Below are 8,822 nucleotides of genomic sequence, written 5' to 3' on the forward strand. Positions count from 1 at the left end.
TCATCTTACATTGACGCATATCAAAGCAATACAACGTTCTTTCTCTCTCACTCTCTTCTTCATCAGTTTATTCCATAACTTACTCTCACTCACTCAGTTCGAGGGCGACCCAGCTCGAGGATTGAATTGCATTTCAATGCTGGTTTGCTTTACTTTATTGTTTATTTCTACTATTAATTATCATATTTATCAACTAGTGCTAGATGAAATTACATATCCTTAAAACCACTTATAAGCTTAATTGTTATCCGATTTTTAGGGCAAACACTTAGTTTCGAGTGTCAGCTTGGACCGGGTTCACTTCCAACTTCCTTTTTTTGTTTGTTTAACTTCTGATTTCATTTCAATTTTTACATCCCTTTTCTCACAAGTTGTATATCCTTTTTTGAGAAAATAACAAAAATAGTTGATAAGTAGGGATTTTGATTACTTATTTGCACTCATTTACTTTCATTTTAGTTCAAAGTTGCTTAAAGGTATTCCCGAAAACTAATGAGATGTGCTTACTTGCAGGAGTATTAGAATATGAGTCAAAGAGATGAAAATCAACTCAAGAAGGGGTAATTTTGGACAAGGACTAAAACAAAGTGAAAAGAGTAAAATGCGGACCGCACAATATTGAGTGCGGCCGCAGACCATGAAGAAACCTCTGACTGTTTTCCTTTGTAAAGTGAGGACCGCACAATTATTATGCGGCCGCAGAAGAAGAGGTTCAGAGAGGTGTGATTCTAGGACCATGAAGAAGTGCGGCCGCAGAATTCAAAAGTGTGGTTGCACTAAAAAACATGCGGTACGCAGAAGTCTCTCATGTCAAGCTCAAGTTCAAGAGTGCGGCCACACTCAGAAATATACGATCCGCATAATCTGAAGAAGTGCGGCCGCAACTCAGAGTTATGCGGCCGCAGAAGTCTATCCTTTTAAGGCAGCTTCAATGTGAGCTTCACATTCGCGACCAGTGCGTCGCGTTCGCATTGAGTGTTTTTAGGACTGAAGCAGCTTGTGCTCCACGAACGCGAGGCTTCACGAAGAAGGAATTACCTGGTCAAATTTTAAAAGTTCAAAATCGATGGTTTATGTTATTTTTCACCATTTGGACATGAGAGCTCGGAATGAGGTGATTTTTTGAGGGATTTTCACGGGGTTGTTTAGGGTAAGTGGTTCTTACCTAGTTTTGATTAATTCCCATGATTATGCCTTTAATTTCATCATTAAATTAGTAATTTGGGGTGGAAAATTGGGAAAAATTTTAGAAAAGTTCTTAGGCTGAATTTTGGGGTTTTGATCGAGATTTTGGTATCGGATTTGAGTAATTTTGGTACGAGTAAACTCATGAGTGAATGGGTGTTCATATTTGGTAATTTTTACGTGGGCCCGGGGAGGCTTTTTTGGGGCGATTTTCTAATTTCTTGCTTTAACTTTGATTTCATTAGCTAGATCGATTTCTTGTAGTTATATTTATGTTATGTAATTGATTTGGCTAGATTTAGGCCATTCAGAGTCGGATATTCGTGGAAAAAGCATTGCTACTAATTGATTTAGCTTGATTCGAGGTAAGTGGGGGAACTCCCCTTAGGATTTGGTGTTGTTTTTTATATGTGAGCGTCATGTACGTGAGGTGACGAGTACGTACACAGGATAATTGTTGTATAAACCCGATTTCTACTAAGTAATAACCTGTTTTTCTCCTTATTTGAGTTATATCAGCTGTGTAGTAACATGTTAGCTTAGAATAGCATGTCTACTTGCCTTAACTGTTTATTTGAACTATGTGCAGCATGTTTAGTGAATTTCCTGCTTTTCTTTGACTTGAACTTAGTCTAAACTGTCGGTTTTCTTGCTATAACTGTTATTTTCATTGGTTGAGCTGCATATTTACTTTGGGACTATGGAACGGTATTTCGGGAGATCCCCATGTACTGCATATTTACTTTGGGACTACGGAACGGTATTTCGGGAGATCCCTCTACACTACATATTTGCTTTGGAACTATGGAATGGTATTCCGGGAGATCCCATGCACATTTACGTTTGGGACTACGAGACGGTATCTCGAGAGATCCCCTGATATTATCTCTGTGTACTGAGCTGTTATCTTTTATGACTTTATTCTTGTTAAATTTTAGTCTTTACTTTACTGTAGTATTTCATTCTATCTTGTTTTATCACACACACACACACACACACACACACACATATATATATATATATATATATATATATATATATATATATACACACCAGGGCCCTGACCTGACCTCGTCACTACTCGACCGAGGTTAGGCTTGACACTTATTGAGTACCATTGTGGTGTACTCATGCCCTTCCCGGCACATGTTTTTCGTGTGCAGATCCAGATACCTCCTACTAGCTGTGTTCTTAGTTGTTCAGTTGCTGCCATTCCGGAGACTTCAAGGTACATCTGTCATGTCCGCAGACATCGGAGTCCCTCTCTATCCCCTTATGTTAATTCTTTCTCTTATTTCTGTAGACATTGATGTATAGAATAGTTAAAAATTCGTAGAAGCTTGTGACTTACGGTATTTTGGGTCTTGGGAGTGTTATGTACATTTTGAGAGCAATTATTGTATATGCCGAGCGGCATCTCAAATGTCTTATTTACTTTATCCGTTTCTGTTGGCTTTGAGTCTTTATGTTCTGCATTTTATTTTTCGCAAATGATAGGCTTACCTAGCCGTAGAGATTAGGTGCCGTCACGATAAATTCATGGAGAGAGAATTTGGGTCGTGACAATATGGGACCCAATTAGTGTGGGTTGGACTCTTGGGTTATGAACATCCAAGAGCGATGTTTTGGCAAATTTATTGAGCTATCAGACTCTAATTGAATCGGTATTCGTTTGTGTGACACTCGGGTAAGCTTGGATTCTAAATCCAAGACGGGCCCGGCGTTAACTTTTGTTGACTTTTTGGTTAACTTTGAGATTTTGATTAAAGATTTGACCTTTATTGATTGAGTTTGTTTTCTTTGGCATTATCTGATGTTCTTGAGTTACTTTTGGATAGTTGCGAGCCATTCGAAGATTGGTAGTATTGTTTGGCTTGCTCGATATTAGATTCCGCTTGTTCGAGGTAAGTAACACTTCTAAACATGGTGCTGAGGGTATAAATCCCTGAACATACGTGTTATTTGTTTGTTGTTGAACTGACGCACATTCTAGGTGACGGGCGTGTGGGCGTGCACCGTGTGAAATATGACTTGGTTGATTATGTGATACTGTGTAGTTACCTAATCTTATTTCTATCCATGAAATTTCTACATGTTAGAGAAATTGAGTTGTGATTCATGTTAGAAATTAATGTTAGGCTATATGTTTATTATGTTGGGACCCACTGAGGTCATCTCTGTTGTGAAGTTATTTGTTTAAATTGCAGTTACATACTCACTCATATTCATTCATTCGCATATCATATATCAGTCTCTATTATCCTGTGTTGTCACATCATGTTATCATTGTTTTGGCTGATTGGCATGAGATTTGTGAGCCTGAAAGTTTGGAGAGATTGATGACTGAGTTGGGGCTTGAGAGCCATATTGTGAGAGATATTGTGGATTGGTCCGCACACCGCAGCATGTCATATTTGCTTTAAATATATTATTATATGAATCGTACTGCACGCCGCAGCAGACCTTATTGGCATTATTATTATTAATGGGATCGGGATGCACGGTGCAACAGGTTTTATTGATTTATGATGGGATCGGGCTGCACGCCACAGCTTAGCACTTAGGCAGGATCCGCCCCTCCTGAGTTTGACATACCAGCAGTGAGCACAAGTACCGCACAATGTTGAGTGACTGAGTATGCTGAGTGGGAGTGTGAGACAGTGAGATTGAGTACTCTAAGAGTGTGAGTACATGAGTTCATCAGTGTGATGTATTGCATTTTACATGCATACCTGACATACATGCATAAAGATGCATTTCCTCATGCTACACGGTTTTGTGAAATTCATGATTTCACATGTACAGTGACATGTAGACATAAAGATGTACTTTTCTCATGCTATCTGAGAATGAAATATCTTATCTGTTGTTGAAAGTTTTTGGGAAAAATCACAGTTTTTCTGATTTACTCATATTTTGGTGATTTCGGTGAAAGATTTGGGTTTTACTGTTATACCTGAAAAGCATACCTATTTTCCGTAACTGTGAATGAGCTGAGCATCATATCTTTGATTTATTATTTGTGCTACTTTTATTATATTGTTTACGAGTTGTTCTTGGCTATTGGTGTTGGACTCTGACCATTATCCAAGCTCGTCACTGCTTTCAACCTAAGGTCGGGTTTGTTACTTACTGAGTACATGGGGTCAGTTGTACCATACTACACTTCTACACCTTGCATGCAGATTTTGGAGCTGATGTTGCTGCGAGTGGCAGGAGTTGGCATTGAAGTTGTACATGTGTTCTGGTTATAACTGCCTTTTGTTCTTGGTAGCTTTAGATTTATAAATCTGTTTATGTACATTTCGAACATATGATGTTTTTATTTCATACCAGCTTTGTAAACTCTAAGTCTTAGAAGGTCATGATTTATATTACCAGTCCTTGGGGAATTGTATAAAATTCAGTTATTTTATTTTTTGACTCTTATCATTAACATTATATTATGGTTTATTGTTAATTGGCTTACCTAGCCGGTTGAGGTAGGTGTCATCACGACTAGTTAAATTTTGCGTCGTGACAACAAGCTAGTTGGTTTGTAAGAAAGATTATAGAGGCAAGGATTACATTGGAGCAGGTGCAACAAACTTTCAAGGAGAGATAGAGCATTACTAGACAAATGTATTTGCAGCTTCTTGGTGACTATCCTATAGTCAACTAGAAATGTTTTTTGTTCAGTAATACTGCTAGACCTCAAACTCAATTCATAATGTGGTTGCAGTTACAAGCTAAAATTCTCACTGCTGATAGGCTTCAGAGCTGGGGTCTTTTTTTGAATCCTTTGTGTGTACTATGTCAGACTCATTATTTGCTAAATGTGACTGTAAATCGTATATGGAGCAAAATCCTGACATGGATAAAGCAACAATATTGTTTATATACAACACGGAACCAACACTTGCAATAAAGTATATAGAATGCTAAAGGAAATTACAAACCAGCTCAGTTGTTTAGGATGGTGTACGCAGAAATTTCTCATGCTATATAGATGAAATGAAACCAGAGAATTTTTGAGCAAACAAGTTGTAAATATGGATATTGTTGCCATGAGAATAGCTTACATTTCCAATGTTAGAGTTTCTTTAGGATATATGACTCTTGTGCAGTCATGAATCATTTAGTCATAAATAGATATTGATATTTCTTTGCCTGCCTGAATGGGAAGTTGAAAACTCTCCTTACGAGGTCTCTTCTCAATGAGCATATTGTTTCTAGCTAAGTTGCTCCTACGCAGCAGTTTAGGTACCACACCTGTATCGATATGATACTAATATGGGCGTGGGTATGGGATCCGTACCATATTTGATCAAATAACTTTGGGTACTTTGACCACGATGGGCTAAAAAATTCTAGAGGGATACAATTTGATTCCCGAAATCAGAATCAAAATTAGGGTAATTGAAGAAAATAGCATACCTTATCTAGAAAATCGATCTTTCACTTATCTATAACTTGAGAATAAAAAAGAAATCCACACTTTACAAGCTATACAAAAGTATTTTACAAAAAAATCATAATTTAGAGATATTTTTATATTGTTATTTTTTGAATTATTTTTAGCCGGATCCTCGAACCCGTACCTTCAGCTGTCTAGATGCATAGGCAATCACCTTACCTTCTTGCAACAACACCACGTCGAGACCACGACGTATCACAATACACAGTATAAGACCCCGAACCTAAAGGCAACACCAATACTGGGTTGTAGTCAAAGCTGACTTGAGCTTTTGAAAACTCTCCTCACACTCCTCAGTCCACCTGAACGGAGCACCCTTCTAGGTCAATCTGGCCATAGGTGCAGAAATAGACGAGAAACCCTCTATGAATCAACAGTAATACACTACCAAACCAAGAAAACTCCGGATCTCATTAGTTGAAGAAGGTCTGGGCCAACTTTGCATTGCTTCAATCTTCTTCGGATCTACCTCGCTTCCCTTACTCGTCACTACATGACCCAAGAATGCCACCGAATCAAGCCAAAATTCACACTTTGAAAATTTTGCATATAACTTCTTTTCTCTCAAGGTCTGGAGCACGGGCCTCAGGTGATGCTCATGATTCTCCTGACTCCGGGAGTACATACAGAATGTCATCAATAAACACAATGATAAATGAGTCAATATAGGGCCAAAATACATTATTCATCAAGTGCATGAATGTTGTTGGGGCGTTGATCAGCCCAAAAGACATCACAAGGAACTCGTAATGACCATATTGAGTCCTGAAGGCAGTATTTGGGATATCTGGCTCCCAAATCTTCAACTAACGATAGCATGAACGCAAGTCAATCTTGGAGAACACTTTGGCACCCTGTAGCTGATCAAATAGGTCATCAATACGTGGAAATAGATACCTGTTTTTCATTGTAACATTGTTCAACTGGCGATAATCAATACCCACGCGCATAGAACCATCCTTCTTCTTTACAAACAGAACCGGAGCGCCCCAAGGTGATACACTAGACCGAATGAAACCCTTATCAAGCAACTCCTGTAACTGCTCCTTTAAATCCTTCAACTCAGGTGAGGCCATATGATATGGTGGAACAGAAATAGGCTGAGTGCTCGGTAGTAAATCAATACCAAAACCGATATCCCTGTCGGGCGGCATGCCCGAAAGATCCACCGGGAACATATCTGGATAATCCCTCACTACTGAAACTAACTCAACGGTAGTAGTATCAACACTAACATCTCTCACATATGCTAGATACGCATCACATCCCTTCTCAACCATCCGTTGAGCTTTTAGAAATGAGATAACCCTGCTAGGAACATAATCTAAAGTACCTCTCCACTCTAACCATGGTAAACCTAGAATAGCCAGCATGACAGTCTTGGCGTGACAGTCAAGAATAGCATGATAGGGTGATAACTAGTCCATGCCTAAAATAACATCAAAATCTACCATGCTGAGCAAAAATAGGTCAACTCTGGTTTCAAAACCACTAAGAATAACTAAACATGACCAATAAGAACAACCAACAATAAGGGAATCTCTCACAGGTCTGGACACATAGACAGGAGAACTCAAAGAATCATGGGATACATCCAAACATGGAGCAAAGTAAGATGATACATAGGAATAAGTGGATCCTAGATCAAATAATATTGATGCATCTCGATGACAAACCGGAACAATACCTGTGATAACTGAGTCGGAAGCAACTGCCTCTGTCCTAGTAAAAAGAGCATAATATCTGGCCTGGCCTCCTCCTCTAGGGCAACCTCTACCTGCCCGACCTCCACCTCTAGCTGGCTGTGTAGGTGGAGTGGCAACTGGTATGGTAACCATAGTTTGAGGACCAGTGGAATACACGGAGCCTGAGTAGTTTGTAGAGGTGCACCCCACCTGAGTCTGGGCCAATCCCTCACCATGTGACGAGTGTCACCACACTCAAAACAAGCTCTCGGAGGACATGGCTGTTGTGATTGGCTCGGGCCTGATCGGCTGGACTGATCACTGAAAGCACCCGGTGTAGGAGGTGTGGCGGTGCATAATGGAGAACCTGGGGCCTAGGAGTGGACGTAATACCGCCAGAAGCTGGAAGTGCCGAATGAACAGGACAACTCACATAGACCCTACCATGACGGGCTACAACTAGGGCACGGGTACCACTGTATGTGCCAGAATCTTGAGGCCTCTTGGCCTCTCTCTCATCTCTCTCTCGGGCCCACATAACCTCTAATTTCCTAGCAATCTCGACTACCTGCTGGTATTTGATGTCCATCTCTAACTCTTGGGCCATGCTGAATCTTATACCAGGGTTGAGCCCCTCGATAATTCAACGAACTTGCTCTCTAACAGTAGCAACCAATGCTAGTGCATGCCTGAACAAATCACTGAACCAGACTGTATACTCCGATACGGTCATATAACCTTGGTGCAACTGCTCAAATTCTGCGCGCCATGCATCCCTAAGACTCTAGGGAACAAACTCCCTCAAGAACATCTCTAAGAACTGATCCCAGGTGAATGCAGCTGCCTAAGCCAGACTACCCAACTCATACGATCGCCACCACTAATAGGTCGCTCCCTTAAGCTAGAACATAGTAAAAGCAACCCTACTAGACTCTACAATACCCATAGTACGAAGGATACGGTGACACTCCTCAAGAAAACCTTAGGCACCTCTAAAGCCAAATGACTAAAAGTAGGAGGGTGGTACTTCTTATACCTCTCAAGCCTGAGCTGCTCCCCCTCAGAAGTTGCTGCCCTAACCTCAGGCTGAACTGGGTCAATCGTCTATACTAGTATGACCTCTGGGACCTGGTCAACCTGAACCCGCAGCTCTAGGGTACGGACGATGGGAGTCTGTACTCCTCCCCCAGCCTGAGATGTGGCAAGAGCAAGCGGGATCAATCCTGCCTGAGCCAGAGTGCCAAACATGTTCAGAAACTGGGCGAGGGTCTCCTGAAGTGCTGGGCTGTAATAGGCGTCTCAGGTGCCTGCTCTCCAGCTGGAGCTACTGGTGGATCCTATGTAGCAGCTCGTACAGATGCTCTGGCTGCACCACATGAACGCCTTCGGCCTCTACCCCGTTGTCGGCCGCTCACGGCTCTAGTAGGGGGTGGGGGTGTTTGGTCATCCGACCCGGCTGTACGTGTCCTCACCATCTATGAGAGAATAGAAAGACA

The sequence above is a fragment of the Nicotiana sylvestris genome, chromosome 3, assembly GCF_000393655.2.
Source record: "Nicotiana sylvestris chromosome 3, ASM39365v2, whole genome shotgun sequence".
Classification (NCBI taxonomy): domain Eukaryota; kingdom Viridiplantae; phylum Streptophyta; class Magnoliopsida; order Solanales; family Solanaceae; genus Nicotiana; species Nicotiana sylvestris.